This window comes from Misgurnus anguillicaudatus, chromosome 15 (genome assembly GCF_027580225.2).
Source record: "Misgurnus anguillicaudatus chromosome 15, ASM2758022v2, whole genome shotgun sequence".
NCBI lineage: Eukaryota > Metazoa > Chordata > Actinopteri > Cypriniformes > Cobitidae > Misgurnus > Misgurnus anguillicaudatus.
The window spans coordinates 23202814-23221898 of record NC_073351.2 but is presented as its reverse complement, the minus strand read 5'-3'; the positions used below and the strand labels follow the sequence as shown (position 1 = coordinate 23221898).

At 38.0% G+C, this 19085-nt stretch overlaps 1 protein-coding gene across 6 annotated transcripts in view; it reads left to right on the top strand.

The window, feature by feature from the left end:
- skor1b (SKI family transcriptional corepressor 1b) overlaps positions 1–19085 on the top strand; it is a 60111-nt gene that overhangs the window by 35107 nt on the left and 5919 nt on the right. For 2 of the 6 annotated variants that reach the window (XM_073853609.1, XM_055174732.2), the window contains one exon: positions 12254–12406. The gene's annotated coding sequence lies outside the window, so the exon portion shown is untranslated. Of the gene's footprint in view, positions 1–12253; positions 12407–18088; positions 18590–19085 lie in introns of those variants that run through there. The other 4 variants (XR_008636570.2, XR_008636569.2, XM_055174734.2 and 1 more) reach the window with 2 other exon arrangements.

Here is a 19085-nt window from a genome sequence, read left to right as displayed (position 1 = left end):
TTTAGGGCAGCAAAGTATCTTTTACAGTGCACCGTTGACTTTCATAGTAGGAAAAATACCATGGAAGTCAATGATGCTCAGAAACTGATTGGTTACAAACACTGCCCAAAATATCGTTCTTTGTGTTCAGCAGATGAAGCTAATTCATGCAGATTTGGAGCAACTTGAGGGTGAGTAAATGACCACTTTTTTTTGTGTAACTTTTACTTTAAGCTGGACTCACGCTACAGGATTTTTGGCCTTAATATCCCCTCCAGAGAATCAAAGAGAAAATCAGTCAGTTTCGATGTTCGATTATTGTGTAATGTGTTAATTACGTCAGTAATTTCACAATAGCCAACGAGAGTTGAGTGACAGACCCGACATTACAAAAGTATGTATAGAAATAACACAGCCTGCATACTTTAATTAAAGTCAAGTATAGATGGAATGCTTTTATTTCATCAGGATTTCTCTACAGTGATTAACAGGTGCATACTAGCATAGCGTACTTGCTGTCAAGGTCATCTGAATGTTCAACCGCCATCATCTGGTGACTACATTTATTTTGTGAATATGTTCATTTTGTTGAATATGTAAAATGTGATATTTTAAAGCTGTTATCACAAAAAGTTTATTTTACCAGCTCGGTTATAATTACATGAAGTAGTCTGTCTGGCCTTTAAGGACTACCAGAGGGCAGCTGCTGATGTTGGTTAGACTCAGATTTATATGTGTGTGTGCCAGAGGCTGAGGGTCCTTAGAAAGTGGCCGTGATAAAAATTTGTCCGCTGCTGGGAGAGGCCTCGTCTGGGGTCGCAGCTAAACCCCTGTGCCGCGGGCGTCGGGCCGGCCCATAATTCCCACACAGATGAACAGAGTGCTGACCTCTGTCCTGACGAAGCTAACTCGCCCGGATTTCATTTCACCCACAGGACTGTCATTTTGATAACAATGGGAAAGAGAGGGGAGAGATTCAACTTACGTTCGCCTTTACTCTTATCTCCATGGAGACCATAGCTAAATGCCCTTCCTCAGCACCCAACGTCCTCTCTCCGCCCTTCACTTATTCTCTTCTGGGGTAAATCTAGTGCTCGAAAGCAGCTGTTGATCACAGGTATAGACCCTTTTTCAAAACTTAAACCGGGTTTCCACGGGTCCTTGAAATCCTTAAAAGTTTGTGAATCTGGGGGGAAAATTCAAGGCCCTGGAAAGTTTTTGAAAATATACATACATAGATACAGGTAATTGAAAGTGCTTGAATCTATTTTATGCGAAAATTATTCTGAATAAAAAAAACTATATTATTCCCTGTGTAGTGTAGGATAATATCATTCAATTCTAGGCTATTTAAGCACACGTGCTTAACTGTTTGCTTTAAATGCTTATATCTTCTGTATGCGAATGTTGATTCATACCAAAATGCTTTTTTGCATAGTTGTGTTTGACACCCGAAAACGTCTTGGGTTACATATGTAACTGTTGTTCCCTGAGAAGGGAACGAGACGCTGCGTCTCCCTTGCCATACTTCCTGCGTCCCTGTAACACCGTCTTTGGCAATATTTCAGATATTGATATACTTCCTAGCTCCCGCGTCACCCTGACTTTGTCGTTAAGCCTCATCTTTGGTTAAAATTGATATACACATTCAGACGCACTTACCCCTGGAAGCGTCCCTAAAGTGTCACCGCAGTGACGCAGTGCAAGTTCCCTCGAAAGGGAACTGTAACAATGTATATAAGATTTTAATCTCATAAAACAATTTCAACTTGATTTAATAAGTTATGTCAGCAAATCAGAAGTCAAAACTTAACTTTTGCAAGTCAATTCAACCTACTATTTTATTTTAACTTCAAACTCCATTTGTTTACAGTGTATGTGGCTGCTAAAGAATTTTTAGAAAGGGTGCTGTGGGTCCTGTCCAGGAACACATCTATTGTATTGAACATTGTAGAGTTAGTAAACTTCATTTAAAAGTTTTTACATTCCGACAGCCGACAAAATACAGCGAAGAATCGTTTATTAGAACCAAAGTGTCGGAATGAGCCAATATGGCTGATGAGAAATGATGCGATGAGGAGGAAATATGCGCTTTTATGATTACTTTCAAATTCTACTCTGGAACCTTACCCATAAAGATAATAAATATGCAAATTAAACTGTACTATTCATTTCAGAGGCATCCCATTTGAATTTTAACATGAAAACGCATTGTAATGTGATAAGTAATCAGTCTGCAAAATGTGCTAAATGCAAGTTTGAATTCCCTGTGAGATAAATAAGCACGCGAAATGTGAGTTTTATTGCCGCTTTTAATGACAGTTCTTATTGACTTGGACAAATGGATAATACACCTAGCAAATGCGCATTAATATTATTTTCCAATTGCTCCAGCATGTGGTTGGCAATTAGAGTTATTTTAGCAATGCCGGACGAATTCATTATCCACCTCGACTGATACTTCATTTTCCAGCCGCAGAATGGATATTGTGTCAGGTAGGGGGTCTCTGGGTATTAACACAGGAAAAAAATAAAGCTTTATTTGATGTAGAGAATGAATCAATAAATGCACTGTGACTTTGTCAAAAAGCCCATGTAAATGAGCAAGTCATTTACTGGGTCCAATCCAAGAAATAGAGAGCCATTGGGAAAGAGAAGAGGGTCCGTGGTGTCTTAGGCCAGTCCAGTAATGGATCAAAAGGAAACAATGAAAAGTTTGGCATTCCCACCCATTATAACTTAAGTGGCAAAAAACAAGTTTTGTGTAATTTCTTACCTATTCATGTGAGTTCTCAATAACTCATTTTATATCAATCCCAGATCCCTTCAATCCCAGATAGCAAACCTTGTAAACCTATTGTAAGTTGCTTGGGCTTTTAATTTTTAAATCACATTTAATTTTTGTTTTATGCATGCAAAAGACTAGTTAATAGGATCTGTGCTGAACTCATTTAATATCTTTTATGAAGTGTAAATGGCACCAGACATTAGCAATGTGTCTATTATCAGTCAGTGTGTGTTTCAATATACTGTCAACTAGTTTTTATGATTATAACATGAAAATATTAATTATATATTTTTGTTTTCTTAAGGTCTACAGAACGTTTAGAAGATTTTGACACCCGTCTGTTCTGGATTTTTTATAATGGTCACTCTGCACTCACACAGTGTATAGACCATGAAGACACTGACGTACATTACGGTAACATGTTTTTTTAGGGCTGTCAAAAAATAATCACGATTAATCGCATACAAAATAAAAGTTTGTTTAGGCATAATGTATGTGTGTGCACTGTGTGTAATTATTTTGTATATGTAAATACACACGCATGCATGTATGCATTTAAGAAACATTTACACGTGTTTATATATTTTTTATTTCAATATATTTTCTAAAAATTTACATAAATATTTTTTTAAATGTGTATGTGTATGTGTATTTATATATACATAATAATTACACACAATACACACACAAATATACTATGGAAACACAAACTTTTATTTTGCATACGATTAATCGCGATTAATCTTTTGACAGGCCTAGTTTTTTTTCAACATGATCTCACAATGTTCTGTGGTATAGTCACAGAATATTTTGCTCATTTTTCCGTGGCATTGTCACTGATCTTCGAATTTTCTGTGTCATTGTCGTGGATTGGTTACTCAACTGCTTTTTCCTATTTTCAAACCATTGTCGTTTCAGTTTAGGGTTAGATTTGGTGTTTGCGTTAGGATGTCACTTTAAGTATTGGTTTATACTATTTTTTTCTGGTTTATTGTTTTATATTTTCTAAATTTTAAACCATTGTCGCCTGGCGCTAAGGTTAGAGTTGGGTTTGGGAAAGGATGTCATTTTAATTAAATCTAACCCTAAACCGAAGCGACAATGGTAAGAAAATAGGACAAAACAGTTGAGTAACCAATCCGTGACAATGACACGGAAAAGAAAGTCCGTGGTACGGCCACGAAAAAAATAACAAAATATTCTGTGACTATACCACGGAAATTCGTGAGATCATTCATTAGGGAAAAAGAAACAATTTAAAAGTAGTCATCCTCATTTTTGAAAACATGTTTTACTGTCTCTCTCTCTCTCTCTCTCTCTCTCTCTCTCTCTCTCTCTCTCTCTCACATTGCCTTAAAACTCCATTTAATCATGATCATTGGACATGCAAATGCTTGTTTATGAATTTAAAAAGTTGTTCAATCTTAAAAATAGACTTTTTGTTTTGTTTTGGTAAAGAAGGATGAATCCTCATCAATCATTGCCATTCTGAAGTAAATGGATGGAGTTAAAATCAATTTTTAAAAAATATGTACAACATACACTTTGGCAAGCACCCAAATATGCTAATTCCCATTTATGATTTCACGTCAACTTGAAATTAAATGAGCTTTTAATTGAAAACGAGATTTTTTTGCGGGTCCTCTCTGGAAAAGACTGGCATGGGAACAGCAGTTTGTTTTTAGAGATGAAAAGAACGTCATCATGTTTCTCGGAGAGAGAGATCAGGAAAAACAACATTTGCGAAGGGATTGAGCCTATATGTGTGTTTCTTCAACCCTGCAATACTCCCAACAACCTAAGGGCTAGTGAAAGTACACTGTGAAATTAACGTTCTTTTCCGTATTCCCCTTCCAAATCAAGGCGCGGGCTATTAACATTTGTGTATTTTCATTATGGAAATGGTGTTAACACATGCCCACAGATTGCCACTAGCGATGCAATAATTTCCTCCCTGTGATCATAATGTGTCCGAATGAGTCGTTTTGATTATGACATGCTAATTACATATTGCCTCTCATCTTTTCCCCTGTTTTTCCCGGCTTTTCAAATGCACTCCATCCAGGGATCTTTAATAGTGAGCTTTTATGAGTTTGAAGAAAAGGAGAGAAAAAAGGGGAAGAGGGAAAAAAAATATATCATCATGCTCCGTGTTCCTGTCGGCGGTGTGAGACCCACGCTTCACTGGCTCCCTTTAAACTTCCCAAATTGCATTTCACAATGAAGAAAAACCCAAGCCCTTAACTGCCTGTATTAGATTAGACACCATTAGACGTAATAGAACATTTCTACCCCTGTGATATTTTCATAAGAGTTTGATGCGTTTGATTAATCTGGGCACATTTTATTGCATTAATGATTTTTCCTCGCTGTTCCACTGTAAAGACATCATATATAGGCTAATGCTGTTTTCTCCCCCTACTCCCTCCCTCCCTCCCTCTCTCTCCCTAGCTTGTGTGTGTTTATTGCAATGCATTGCTGATGAGGTGAGTCGTCGTCTTATGTGCTTTCACTCCTAAAGTCATTGGTAATGGAGTGGAAAGCTTATATTTTGTTTCCTAATGAAGCACGGTGGAGTTGCAAGCAGAGCGACTCCATCTCGCTCAGTAACACCAGACTCAACTGCCCCCAGCCATCCCGCTCGGAGGCTGAGCCGCGCAGGCCAGGCAGAACCGCACACAGCCGGCCTAAAGGGGAGGGGGGGTAGTACCACAGCACGTTTCCAGAGGGTTTGGTGAGTCACTTTCAGGCAAGATAAAGTGTGCGGACGGACAGTAACGAGGAGAGGTGTAGTTGTAGAGAAGTTGTGACAGAGCGTAAATATTTAACGGCTCGCTTTTATAACCTAATCTATCTGCTTAAAGTGCAGTGACAAGTTAAAGAAGAGCTTATGCTCAGCAACATTTCACGCAGTCCGGCACTTACGGAAAAGAACGGTGCATGGCCTGCCCCGAGACTATAATATTTGTCTGATACACATAATTTGCCTTAGACAGTTAGGGAGAGGTGAGGGAGAAAGATACAGCATTTGAGCATTATTACTCTCGCACGCCCTGGGTGTCTAAGAGGAGAGTTATTCTGAGCCCAGCTTCCAGAGCAAGGTCATTTTTAAAACACAATGTTTCTGACACTAACTAGGTCACCATTTACTCGCTTTTATCTCTCACGCTCTCTCTCTCTCTCTCTCTCGGAGTCTCTCCTAAACTAACTTCATGCTACAGCTGATAATTAAACACACTCAATTATCCCAAATTTAATGGGATTTCAGTACCAGTGTTGTATTTAAAAGGTAATGAATAATATTTTAATTGCATACAGTAACTGTGTGAGCCATGTGTGGTTTTCTGTCACCACGTGTAATTATTAAGTTAAATCTGATCTGATCTTACGTAAATCTTGAAGATTTTTATGTGCTGTACCTATTTCTATGGTGTGTGTGTTTTAAGAATGCGTGGACTACATGCATACATTTTTGTTAAGCTGCTTTAAAGGCAGGATAGGCAGGAATTATCTAAAAAACTTTTTTACAAATTTGTTTAAACTGTCTTTATATACCAATACATAATTAAAATGTAAGTACTCTGAAAAAGAGAGTATAAAACTCGAGTGTCTGTAGACCTTTCATGACACGTAATTATTTCCATTCGGAACGAAACAAATGATTGGCTTGCGCGACTATCACTCTCTCTCGCGAACATGGCTACCACCCCTGTTGCTACGGGATCTGCCCAGACTTGCGCACACCCGATTGATTTGAGTGTGCACGAGGCACTCTAGGAAGAGCAAAAGTACGGCAGAGAAAGAGCATTCAAAACTCACAGTAACTGCATATTCAGTCAGCGAAGGCAAACGAGGCCAAAAAGGAATAAACGAAGAAATCAAACGAGAGTAAATATCGCGTGTTTTTTCCCCAGGTCGACGATGTGGTAGCAGTATTGTCTCCGAAGTGTAGTCCTCATCAGAGTCAACAATGCTTTTATCACGGAAACTCTTCCATGCAAAACACTGTATATGTTATGAATCTTCCACGAAATTCACCTTCATCAAAATGTAACTGATGATAATGAAAAAAACTAGTATCAATGCAATGTTTTTAGCTTTGTCTTATAAATATAACTAGCTCGTTTGTTACCGAATCAAACTAAATATATTTTAAACGTTACCAGTATCAATATGCTAGCTTAATAGTGAGTACTAAAAGCCATCCTATCTGTTTATATTCATAGTGATAAAGTTAGGTGTATTATTACATGGGATTGTGAAATGATGTTACTACATGCACCGCGCTCCTTCCTCTCCGCTCATCCCAGGTAAATGCTTCTCCCAGCAGAGCCGGTCGGCGTCGCGCGTTCATGTGTTTTGGGGGCGTGGCTTTAAAAGAAACCCAGAAGGGAGGGGGTGGAGTGAATGGAAATAATTAGCTGTGTTTAAAACAGTCGTGCTAGTCTACAGACATTCGATTTTTATACTGTCTTTTTCAGAGTACTTACATTTTACTTATGTATTGGTATAAAAAGACAGTTTAAACAAATTTGGAAAAAAGTGTTTTAGACTTTTTTTAGACTTGAACCTGCCTACTCTGCCTTTAAACAATTATGTGATATGAAAAGCGTTATTCAAATACATTGATGTGATATGCATGCATATGCATGTGTGCGTTTGTGGTTCCACGGGATGCACACACACACACAACATGCCGAAGTTGTCCTTTGCTATATAGAAGTGTGTAATTAATAATTAAGTAGCTGCGGTTGTAATGGGTTGAACTCCTTTGACCTGTTCATTACTCAGACGGCAAAGGCATCATTCAAAATCAGCCGCAGCTCTGCCAGCTTTCTCTTTTCCCCTTGGCTAGAGAACACCTATTTCAGCATCTATATTCAGCTGACCAGTAGCCTAATATGGGTCTGGACTGAATTAAAACTCTCTGTTCCACTGAGGCTGAAAAGCCTCTAAATCCCACTGTTCAGTAATCCTGTTCAGCTTTTACACTCTTGCACCAAGACGGGGAAGGGAGAGACAAAGAATAAAAAACAAAAGATTTGTGTGGAGAGAAAAATAGAGAAGTTGATTGAGGTGAGCACTTGCACAGATAAGCCTTCGCTAAGTCCCGCCTTAAAAGCGTTATTGACCAATCCTACCTTTGAATCTGTTAATATCATCCATAATATCGGAAAAGATTTTGTATGTGTGTGTGTGTATTTTGATAAGTTTAAACAAAATATTAAAGATGTGATCTAAAAATGTGGTACAATAGTTACCCTAAATCAAAAGTCCATACTTTGGATTAAAGGTCGTGTTCTTCCTGTATTTTTGAAGCTTTGATCGTGTTCACAGTGTGCAATATAACATGAGTTCATGTTTCACGTGTAAAAAAACGCATTCTTTTTCACATAATGTACTTATCTGTATAGCGCTGTTTTCACTGTCCTAAAAACGGGCTGATGTCTTCCTTGTTCTATGAAGTCCCTCCTTCAGAAATGCGTATCGAGTTCTGATTGTGTAGTTTGTTTAGTGTATTGTGATTCGACAGCAGCTTAGCTAAGCCAGAGCCGTTTAAGCTTAGCTGGCGACTGACGTATTCCTGTGGGCGGAGTTTAGTCAAACACTCTTGCTTTGACGTCATTCAACCGGGAAGTAGAGGGCTGTAGCCCAAACTGGCCTTCTGCTGTAGGCTTTGAAAGTAGACTTCTGATAATATAATAGTAATATAAAGATGGTTTCAGCAGCAACAACATAAACAAACGGCTTTTGTGAACTAATCGCAACTTCCGGTAAACTTACAGTAGTTTATTTCTAATAACAAGGGAAGGAAATGACAAGTAAATTACTTTCGTTCATATAGATTATTTCTAACGCGTATCAACTATTATACTAAGCTAATGTTACTAATGTAAAATGAACGTGTACAACGTTAGCTACAGGTGCATGAAATCTTGCCTGCCTGCCAAACCTCTCTTTACAGTTGTGATCCATACTCATCGTCTTCCCTCGTCTTTAGTAAACCAAAACGTTTTATTTTCAACAGGTTATTTCTTTCAGAGATCAGTTTAGCCACTAGCCAGACCGATTACTAAATGTGTAAGTTCACTTCGGTTTAGGCATGTGATTCCGATTAAACTGCCTATAGACCGTTTTAACAGTAACAACATAAACAAATGGCTTTCGTGTAACAAAAATATCTTCTGGTAAACTCTGCAAAGAATCAATATCAACAGAGTCCTTTTCGAGGGCGCACGATGCGAAGTTCGTCACAACATGTATGTAGTCTGTCATGTGTGTGGCTCGTAATTTCAAAATATGTGATCAGCGCGCCATGTAAACCTATGTGCATCACGCATACTAATTAATGTCTTTGTCAGTTTATTGTTTAAAATGGTCCACAAATGTGCGTTTCATATATGTAACACGTGACCTTTCGGTCATAGACGAGACGAGACGAGAAGTTGTGGTTTAAAAGTGCATATTTTTTTAATTTTCTTGCCAAAAATGACAATCGTTTCGCTAGATATGACCCCTATGCCTCGTTTGAGATCGTTTAGAGTCCTTTGAAACTGCAATTTTAAACTGCATTAAAACTGTTATGTTTGGCATCCATTAAAATGAGAAAAATCCTGGAATATTTTCCTCAAAAAACATAATTTCTTCTCGACTGAACAAAGAAAGACATCAACATTTTGGATGACATGGTGGTGAGTAAATGATCTGGATTTAAAAAAAAAAATGGACTAATCCTTTAAGCCACTAGTAAGACCATTAAACAACCAAAGACCAGAAGTTAAGTTCCGCCCTGCCGTGTAACCGCGATGAAAGCCTCTACAGTCAAATGTTAGAAACAGTTCTGTATACTTTTTGGTAATGTTATCGATTGCAAACTAATTTTTTTCATGGTAAGGTTGACATTTGCATGTAACTGCTCTTTTCTCTTTTGAGTCGACAATGAGAAGCATTTGCTTTGATTCAGAATCACATTTTCAGCTGTTTTTAATCACATCTCAGTGTAATTTCTTTAAAGAAAACTTGCAGAGAAACGTCACACTTCATTCCAGTCCTCGCAAGAATAACATCTATTCAATCTGTGCCACTTTATGAGCACAATTTACTGCTGTTCAATCCCTAATTCATTCCTATGGGACGCTCAGAGAAATCTTTTGAGCTAGCGACGGTATCCAAGAGGGGCGGAGCTTAGCTTTAGAAGGGTCATTTAGGACCACCAGTTTCCTGCATTTATCCACTTCTCTTTGTGATGATAGGAAAAGGAAATGATCAAGAAACATTACAAGTGTCTTTGCACTTAACAGTCTTTACGGTAATTACCACTCAGCCATTTTTGCTCTAAATTCAATTGAATGGCTGCTGTAATATGTATTTACTAGTCACATTTTGTGGGTGGGATGAGCTGTTCTGTGTGTAGCATTTGGTAATGATGAGCATTAGTGTCCTCCAAAAGAGCTTTTATCTCTCTCGATCTCTCTGCTACATCAGAGGCTGCTGCCATTATGAATACATGCATGTCTGCTGGCCAGATTGCCTGGCTCAGTAGATGGAGCTCACGCAAGGCTGCCCAGCCTGCGGTGTCGCAGTTAGGAGGGGATGCAGAATTCAGGATAATGATACATTGCTCATCTGAGCAGCCGTAGCTCTCACCCCCTCACCTAAAAAATGGGAAAAACCTTGAGTTAATTTAAATGGCCGAATGCATTATGGCGGGTTACCGGGGCTAAGACAAAGCAGCCACGAGGTGTTTCTGTGAACTTCAATTAGATGGCGTGTGAGGGTTGATAGCTTGCACTTATTGCCCCTGTGTTGTTGTAATTGTTGATATGTTCACAGCGTTGCACCTGTTTCTGTACGTATCAAGAATGAGATTGATGTCACGGGTGAATTCTTGCCTTGTTCGCTAAAACGTATCAAAGTGAACAGTTTTTCCTGTGGATGTAATTTACTTTGAATTGAAAGGACTGTTGTTGTTCACTCTCGGGTTATGAAGGTGACCTCAGTTCAGAGCTTTTATTTTAATTACTCAGTATCATGTTCAAGTGCATTAGACACGTTGACGTGTTTGTTAAACTTTGTAATATCAGTAATCATTTCAATGTAAGTTATTGAATCCTAAAAAATTTTTTTTCCTCTAATTTGATTGGACAACTACCATTAGAATCATGATACACAAGGCGTTTAGTCAATAAATCAAAACATTTCTGTTTTTGCTCTATTCGGCTTGAAAAGACACTAATGGCTCCATGTACATTTTAAGATGTCAATTGATATGGAGGTCTAAAAAGCACTAAATGGTTAAAAAAGTAATTTGTTTATTGATCATAATTGGTGGAAAGCTCACAAAGCTTAAATAAAGATTTCTGTGTGTGTTTGTGTCAAAGAGCCTTAAAAAATCAAGGGAATTTGAGAAACCCCAGAAGGTCGTTGGTTGGTGTGTGGAACAGCTGTTGTTTGTCGACCGCTGGCTTTATTTACACAAACTAGTTACCTTAACTATGACATTGGCCTGGTCATTAGAGGACCAATACCCATCTCTCCATAGCTATTTATAGTTCAAGCTTCACATGCATAATTTATCAAATGCTAACAGGCTATATAGCCTAAAGTATAATCTTATCCTTTCACTGCTATCACGTATTACTTGTAAGCGGGGGCATAGATTAAAAACAAATATATTTGCACATACTTTTCATGAACAATTTTGTATTGATTACAAATATTGCCCGGCCAAATTTGGAACAATAACGGTCTCTTTGAATTTGATCAATTATATGAAAATATGAGATGACCATGTCTTCGTAGTTTCTTTATATCATATAAGATTCTAGATAAACACCATTTCATAATAACAAATTTGAATAGTTGAACATTTACCTTTTGTCTAAAAGTGCTATAATGTCCTAATTGAGATGTGTGGTGGATGTTCACACGCATATCTGGATCACTCAAGGAGTCTGTACTTAAGGTGCCTATGTGTGTTTTGTGTACTTTATTTGTGCATCTGACTGTACTTTGTTTTGTGGATAAATGTGTACCTGTTTGTTAAAGGGGACATATCATGAAAATCAGACTTTTTCAATGTTTAAGTGCTATAATTGGGTCCCCATTGCTTTTATCAACCAAGAAAATGTGACAAAGAACTTAGTTTAGGTAAACCATTCTCTGCAAGAAAAAATAGGTCATAGAAATGTGCCTCCCCTTGTGATGTCAGAAGGGGATAATATCGCCTCTTAATCTGCACTATCCAACCACAACAGTGCCATTTAGTGCAGAGATCAGCTCATTTGCATTTAAAGGGACACACCCAAACTCATGGCACATTTTTGTTCACACCTACAAAGTGGCAATTTTAACATGCTATTATAATTTATCTATATGATATTTTGAGCTAAAACTTCACATACGTACTCTGGGGACACCAAAGATTTATTTGACATCTTAAAAAGTCTTAACATCTTAAACTTTTGTTATTCTTTGTTCTCGCAGTTTTGAATGCCTTCATTCTCATGACCATCTGAAGATTAGGCTCCACCTCTTCTAATACAGAACTTTAATAGCACGAGTTAATTCAATGCTACTCCTGCAGGGACCGATGATGATGAGGACGAAGAGCAGATGAGACAGTGGCCTGGACTCTCGGTAAGGATAGCCGATGGCATCACCCCACACGCTTGCTCCTTTCTGCATACATATAAGCCCTCTAGAGCCTTTCCATCTGTATGGAAATGTAGTCTCCACAGCTGGAATCCAGCAACGAACTGTCCTTTTTACTAATAGTTATTATCTCCGTGGACTACCCCTCTGATAGACCCTAAAAAACAAGCAAGTCGCATCTTTATGGTAATGCCCTGCTATAGTATACCAGCGCCTCGGGCCCAGGATTTCATTACTATAATTCCCATTATCACTGGCTGGGGCTCATTCTGTGATTGGCACTATTGGCTAACACGCTGAGGTGATGGAACGGGTCTTACCGAGGTATTATTTCGATGTAATATTCAGCATGTGTATCTGTGGTCTGCAAAAATCGCATGCAGTAAGGTTACCGCATTATCAAGTTTGGCTTTGAAGCAACTCAAAATGTTTCGTAGTAAACATAAAACATCTTAAAGGGGGTAGGATGTTGCTATAGAAAGATTTGGCTTCGAGTCGGGACTCGGTATGTTAGAGTGTGCGTGTGGTCGTTTTTGTGTGATTGAAGAATGATTGACAGCTGTGTTTGTGCGTGAAAGGGTTGAGGATGGCCTCACCATCACACAGCCTTTTAGCACCTTTGTTCCCATCTTCTCTCCTGAGAGCAGGTCTCTACGGCGACAGATGCGGCCTTGCTTGTGACAAAAGGGTTCTTGTGCTCTTGTGGACAGTCGCAGACACACAACGCAGATAACCTTTAATAATCCCTTTAGCTTTTATGCATAATATCATTGAAAAAAATGTGTAATTCTCGGGGATAAATACATAATACATGTGTTTTACAACAGTAAACTTTCCATATCAGCTGTCATGTTTACACAGCCATAGTAGATAAAGCAAGATCCTTTATAACAAACTGCAGGTGTAAGACATTTTTGTGTGTGTGTGCGTGTGTGTGATGGCCAGGGGGCAGATTTAAAAGCAGGAAGATGAGCATCAGGCTAAGAGAGGAGTGATATCTTGTTTACACATTAGCAGATTGAAGGAAGCTCTTACTCTCGATACTCTCCACCACACTCCTGAGATTTCGCTAACATCCCTGCCTTCTGCCGTTTCTTTCAGGTTTGGCGCACACCGCCGAAGCTGAGACTTTATCAGCTGGTAAGAGTTGAGGCTTCCTGGGTCTCCTGTTTAACCTTGACCGTCTGTGTGGCATCCGCATGCCTGTTGTAAATCTACCCTTAAAAAGCTACTGCGCTACTCTATATCACAATTAGTTAAAAAGAGACACGATTCCCTAAATAATAGAGCCAGTGCTGCGGAACTGAAATTGGCTATGGCCGGCAGTCTGGGAGCTCTAAACTGCATTTTACTTTCATGGGAATAAAACTATTAGTATGTAAATCTGTAAAGTCCCCATTATTATACTGACCCTTTTAGCAACCACTCTCATTCTGCCAATCTACTCTCTACTATTTCCCAACTTAACGCTGCTGGTGCTTTTCATACTGCGTATGTCCTAAACTCATGTTATACATTGTCAAAACATTTAAACAGAATGCAGCATAGCTTTTTTTCTTGTTACTATGGACACACACACACACACACACACACACATACACACACACACTGCATCTCCCAACACCATCTAATGAGGTGATGACCAACCACTTGTTATAATTGCTTTAGATTCCTTTTAATTTTCAAGCTTATTAATCATATGTAGAGTTATTTAAAAATGCATAAATTAATCTTGGATTAAAAAGCCGATCAAAGCCTCAAAACAATTAAAGAGTAAGGTGAGATTTCCCCAGGGTTGGCAGTTTTATTTTAATGGAGTGTTCAGGTGATTATCACAGTTTGATGTGCAGCCGGTGATTAATGTAGGAATACTTAAATGAGTTTTTCTTTCCTTCAGTCTTGTAAAGGTAAGCATGATCCAGGTAATGCCCCTCCTGTTTTATCTCTTAATAACTTTCTCCTTTTCTAGCTGTCATCATGAAATAACTTAGGATATTTTGAGCTGACCTCAGACTAGATGGATAGTGTTTGCACTATTGTTAGCAAGAAATTTGTGAAGGTTAAATCTGTTTTCAGCCCAAAAGGCTTTTAATTTTCTCTGATGTAATAAAAAAGTGTCTGATTGCATGCTTGTGGGTGAATGTGATTATGTGGTTTTAGAAGTGACACTATTAGATTTTTTATTTGCTTACCTTTGACCATTTCTATTTTAATAATTGTTAGGTTTAAAAAAAATGCTTTTATTTTCACTGATCCTGCAATTTTAAATCTTCTATGGAGTCTGAGCACATTGAACCATGTTTCAAGGGAACCAAGAGTGACAAGTTCGTTTTTAAAGGCCTAGTTGTTTTGTACCTAATTTTCTGAGTTGACAACTAAAATTACCTTTGCTGCCAGTCACAAATGGGCACCGGACTACATCATCAGGTGACCCTGCTCTGACCCTTATAGACAGGAGAGGAAAGAGACCAAGCAGCTTACAAACCTATTTGGGTGAGCACCCATCAATATAAACGCATCACTAGGCAGCATACTTTTTTATTGCAGGCTACATAAAATTATTGACTTTTTATAAGATATAGAGCACCGCAGGTTTAAAAATAACTATCCAGTATTTTTCATTGACTGTCTTTGTTGCCACTTTTTTTTTAGTTTGTTTTGTTGCAGACTGAGCTGCACATCTTTTACATTTTAGTCCACCTGGGTTGACAGTGCACGTGCCACAACGCCTGTATCAATGTCCAGTAATTAAATTGTCACCGTTTAATTTTCTGGCCGCGCCAACCCTTTTGAAGCAATCCACGCTTAATAAAGGATCTAATCGAAATGCTATTTCCAAGTGAAACAAAAAAGGCGTTCAAACGTGGTCCAAGTGTGGCGAGCTAGTGGAGATCGATAAAGTAGAAGAGGATTGATTTGTCCCTAAAATTAAATTTATTGGGGTCATGATTTTATGTTGGTACCAGTAAAATGTTTACTCTGAAGCCCGCTGTTCAAGCGAATTTTAAGTGGTAATCTAATGTTTATATTTACATGTTTGGCTTGTAACTTTTAAAGAAAGTCACACTTCGGCTACTTTTAACCCGAATACCATTAACATGTCTAAATGAGCTGTCTGTCAGGAATGAATAAGGGGTCAGCGGAACCTCCCTTACGCTTTACAACGACACAACACGCTTTTTCCAATGTTCTTCTTCAGATCTGTCAATATACCAGCACGTGCAATCCAATAGTAATTAACCCTGAAATATTGCGTTTGGTCAAACCTGTATTTTCCCCATTATTACATATATATTTTAAAAAACACAATTTGGCATTAATTCTCAATCATTAGCTACTGCGTAAATATTCAATTTCAGACATTTATAAAAATGTGTGGATCCATTGGGTCATTCACCGTTTCGACGTCTTTGTGTAACAACTTTGTCAAATGATGTGAAATGTGCGTCATCAACGTGACTCATTAGTGTTACTCTCACTTAAAGTTCAGTAGGCTGTGTAACGTGATGCACAAGATGAGATAGTGAAGTCTTTTAGTGCCGGACGCATCAGTTGACCATCCAAACCAAATCTAGTACATTCGTTTAAAAATTAAATAGCCTATACTTACTGTGTGTAGTGGTTTCAGTTAAGATAATTTCGGCAAGTATTTGTGACTTGGGAATTAATTTTTTATAATCTTAACTTAATTTAAATAGCCATTTTGAAGGAAACAAACGTGCGTGTTTATTAATAAAATAACATGCTGGTCAAATGTCTTTATGAATGGATAGCGTCTTAACAGTTAATATTTTACTTGTTAATAGTTTTTTATACATCAGTGAAAGCTGTGAGGTTTGTTTGCTGTGGCCTTTACAGTGTGTGTGTGTTTTTTGCCTGCAATTTTTATTTCCTATATCGAAATGTTAAATAACAAATAGCGGAAAATGTTTTTGCTTGTTTGAAAATCTGCGTTAAATGCTACCCTTACTTTCATGATATTCGTCCGGACAGATTATTTTTTTACATTTAAAATGTTTATGCCTCAGTTTATGGATAACTCATGTACTTTTATTTTTAAATTACTTATATTATTAATAATTATGCCTACTATTTTAAAACTGTTGCAACATTTCTTATTTTACAATTAATGCGTTGCTTTGTTCTGTTGTTTGTAGCGTAATTCAGCTAGATATTTATCAGGTGTTCTCCCTTATCAGTATAAATACCAAGGTATTCTGGGATAATTTTAGCTGTGTTTTGTTCTAGGTCTCTAATTTCTCTACGACTAACAAAAGGGCTAAATTAAATATCTTGTAAGGTGTCCGATTTCCGTACCTGCCCGAATCTAACCCTGGCGGATGAGTAAAAGAAATAATGGATAACAATATGGCATTCAGCTCGGTCCCTGAATAATTTAAAAGAAGTGAATAATTACAGTCCAAAATGGTAATTATTGTTGGCGAGAAAGAAAGTCTCTTGCCTGTGAAAGTCAATAGCACTGGGCTGGGTCGCATTACTCCAAACTCCCTCCCCTGGTCCTCCCTCCGCTATCAATATTGCAAAAAGTGTTCGTTTTCAGTTCACAAACATTCTGGAGACTGCCATGAACTACATGCTGAATTTTTAAGTATACAGAAAATTATATATCGAAATATATAATTGTTTTATCTGAATTATGTTTTGTATTTATTTTCATGATAGGTCATCATACATCAGCATATCATGTGGTAGTCTAATTGGAGGATTAGATTAATATTATGTTATTAGCACCTGCATCCAATACATTTAGAATACAGCCTCCTTTATTTTTGCGTTTTATCTGATGTTTTTAAAAGGGACGCGCATTTAATTTTTTTAAAGAAATTACCCTTATTCTTCAGAAGAACAATTGCTCCTAAAAGTTCAACTAACCCGTGGGAACTTGAACACATGCGGGCAACAGCACTCCCCTAACCCACACCGATCCAAATAGCCCCCGGAGACAATCATTGCTTAGCCTATAGTCCCCCGGCGCCATGCAATTTCAATAACAGTATAGTTTATTTTAAAACAGACCCTGAATATAGATGAAAAGGCTCGAGGCAATTTTCTTTATTCACCTTTGTTTATTCACTCTATTAGATTATGCTGTTTCTTCTCATAGGCTAATTGTTCTTGCAACAGAAAAAAAGATGGATTATTCACATTATAAAATAAAATGCGCTCCTCATGGACATTCTGTTTACTTTTGGATTAAATGTCATACTTGTAAATAATAAACCCATCAGTGTCTAAGAATTGATATCCTTTATAGGCAGTGACATAGTGCCTATGCAGTCCAGTAGGATAATAGCTCCTCTGCACGAGTTATCTGTAATGTGACGGTGGTCTTTAAATGGGTCGTAAATACTTACCATCATAACCGTATCGTTTATTCAGTTCTGTGTTTTGTAAACTTTGGCTTTATTTAATTCCTATTCACCTAAACAGTTGTGTGATGTACATTGGTATGTGGTAAATTTTATATCAAAAGTCCACTGTCCAATAATGAAACGCATTAAACGCAGATCTGATAAAACTATTTAAGTTCCTTATATTGTTACAAAACCACAACAATTCCCACGTTCAAAGTAAAATATTGCCATTTCACATTAAAAAACGCGCTTTCTACGTGAAGCACACTACATAGCAATCTAAACGCTTTCTAAATGCCGTACGCGAGCGTCCGCACACTTTGGCAGACAGGCAATCACTTTCATGTGTTAAAAGATCACGTGGTGAACTTTAAACGTCTCCAGGCCTCAATGACAGCACTGACTGTCGTCCCCATTGGTCCCGAAGGCAAACAGTTAATGTAAATATGCTGGCGCTAAGTGGGAGTGCCTTGCTTTTAGTTTGGCTGTCACTTGAACGCTGTCGAGTGTCTTCAGTGGTTGTGTCGTTGAGGTCCGCACTAGCATGTGGTCACCGTCCGCGCGCGCCTCAGCACTAGTCGCGGGAGAACAGAGTGGGATGCAGGAACACGCGCTCTAACAGGCCTGAGAGAAAAACACCGAACAAGCGCCCGTGGACAGTTTATATCGGATCGACGGGATTCCGACGCGTCTCAGACGCCCCAGTAGAGGACAAATAAAAGCATTTATCCAAAGAAGTCGAAAACGCGCTTTTTGCCCACTGATAACAAGCACTTCGCGTTCTTCTGAAAAGGTGAGATTTTTCAACGTTTGCAATGTAAATTGTTGTTATAGTTTCTCATATTTGTTCAAAGGCAGACAAAACAGTAAAAGCTGCGCAAGGTAACCAAACGATGCATCTGTATGTTTATCCACAATTGAACCAAATTATTGTTACTTCGTTTTGTTACGAATGATCCGCTTTGAACGAAACAAAATGCGCAATAGTCTACACCATAATATACAATCTAAATTATTTAAAAGGATTATGATGAATTTGTGAACAATTTATTGATGCAATCCAGACAAGTTTAACTGCGATAAAGAATAAAAAGGGGGTTCTCGTGCTGTCAAAAATGGTATTTAAATTACAGCTAATTTGGTTTTATTAACAAATTAGCCAAAGATTAGAGATTATCCATCGTAATTACATTTAAATCCGCATAGAGAATTTTTCACCTTTGTTAATCTGTTTGACATGGCTTAATACATATTTCCTTCTGCCAGTTTAATATGCTGACATTGATACT